The sequence below is a fragment of the Morone saxatilis genome, unplaced genomic scaffold (assembly GCF_004916995.1).
Source record: "Morone saxatilis isolate NCDOM2014 unplaced genomic scaffold, NCSU_SB_2.0 Contig1, whole genome shotgun sequence".
In the NCBI taxonomy this organism is placed as follows: domain Eukaryota; kingdom Metazoa; phylum Chordata; class Actinopteri; family Moronidae; genus Morone; species Morone saxatilis.
The window spans coordinates 15,296,133-15,298,379 of NW_023339651.1; positions in this window are offsets into that span (position 1 = coordinate 15,296,133).

Here is a 2,247-nt window from a genome sequence, read left to right on the forward strand (position 1 = left end):
GAATTTAACAGTAATTTTATCTTTGCTGGTTGTCCACCAGGCTGAGGGGGTATCAACTTCCCTCCAGCTGCGATAGATCAGGACAACACTAGATTATTGCTGGCTTCCACCAAGGCTGCAACATACAAGCTATAAGAGGGAAATAATGTCAATTACAAGACTGATACCACTCTAATGTCTGTACGCTATAAATTAAGCTACCAGCCAGCTAACATAGCTTAGCATAAACACTGGAAACACTGGAAACAGGGGGCTGTTATGTACCAGACTGTATTGTATACTTCCTGGAGTCTTGCCTGGTTGTCTGATAACTGGTCCTGGCCAAGAAATTGTTTATTTTGTGCTTCACAAACTGTACCTTCGCATTTAGCCAGCATACAGACATGAGATTGGTTTTAATCATCTAATCTTCACAAATTCTTCACTGGACCTCTTACCTACACACTGAGCAAGTGAATACTTTTAGATCATATCTGAGTTGGCGATGGTGGTTGGTATGTTGAAGTATATTGAAATGGTTAAGTCTAGATGCCACATTCTTAAAAGAAGAATAGTTATAATATTTTTTACAGTACTTGAGTAATATTCATATATGAAGTCAAGGTCTTCAGGGGGCAAGACCACTATGAATTGCCATCTGTATCTTTTACACCCATGACTACATTTTCATTTTGTGATAAAGTGACAAAAATTTGGTTTTACTGGGGTCATATTTAGGCAGATTTTGCCAAGGCCAACACTGGAGCATAGAGAAATATGAAAATATAAGTAAAAAAGGTGAGACTGGTGCTACAGTGTGAATCTAGAAAAAGTATAGAGGGACAATGTGAGAGTAAAAAAGCATAAAAAGGGTCCTGGTGGTGTTGGAGAGAAACCCAACAAATACAGTTTTTGCAGGAATATCAGCAGTGTTTTGTAATCATTATTTTTCCTTATTATTTCAGTGAACTAAAAAGCAACAAAACGCACACTGTGGATACACACATGGGCCCACACATGCACTGACACAAAATAGATGCTTGTCTACCACACATCCAATCTTGGATCTTGAGTGATTCATGTCAAAACAGAGCAGAGAGGAGCGTGACACACACACGCACAGACACACTGAATGCCACAGACAGCCACACAGATTGAAAGATTGGTGCCAAAACAGAGGAGTGAGATAAAACTGTTAGCGGGAGTGAAGGGTGGTGGAAGGGGCTGAGGGGGGAGCGGGTGGAGCTTATAGTGGTTGTTGTAGGGGGTATCTTGGCTGAATTTGAGAGTGTCACTGGCATGCCCACGCTGCAGCTGGTCAGATGAAAATAGACGAAGCAGTAACTGAGCCCAGGAAAAACGGAGGAGTGACCACTTTCCTTAGGGATGCATGCATGGATGGACAGGGTGCCTCTCCTCTTCTCTGTCTCTCTGTTTGAGAAGCCAAACGTTTCAGACATTACACAGGGACTTATGGGTTTAGTTTAGCTCGACATTAAGTCCTGGCCTGATGACATTATCGTCCATCTGAATTAAAATGGCTTCCAAGATAAATTGTTTCTACAGCATGGCAAACACACAGAGTGACTTTTTGAAATCTGACACATGTTCTTAATCTTTTATATTTATTATTTCCACACGGAGAAGGTTAAAGGTCAATGGGAACATCAAAGAAGAGGCAGGATACGAGTTTACCCATGAACGACTCATAATATGTATGTATGTTATATGAATGTTATAAACAGGGCACTAAACCTCTCAGGATATATAACATCAACAAATAACAGAGGTGACAGACTAGTTGTCTATATGCATAAGTAGCAGTCAAATGTAAATTATCATTCAATCAACGCCAGCTGAATTTCCGATAAAAAAAAAAAAAATTATATGGGATGGAAACAAAGGCCCAGCTAACAAACATTAACACAAAAGTTATCTAGAGCAACATTCAGAATGACACCAGTTTAGAACTACTCACAAAAATGGTTAAATAGTAAATAAAAAGCACTTCTATGGCAGTTTTAACCTGAGATGGACAAATTTCTTCACAATGCCTCTTACAGCGGGTAAAATAAGTATTGAACACATCACCATTTTTCTCAGTAAATATATTTCTAAAGGTGCTATTGTCATGAAATTTTCACCAGATGTCGGTAACAACCCATGCAATCCACACATGCAAAGAAACCAAAATAAATAATTTCAGAAATTAAAGTTATTTATTTAATACTTTGTACAAAAGCCTTTGTTGGTAATGACAGCTTCAAG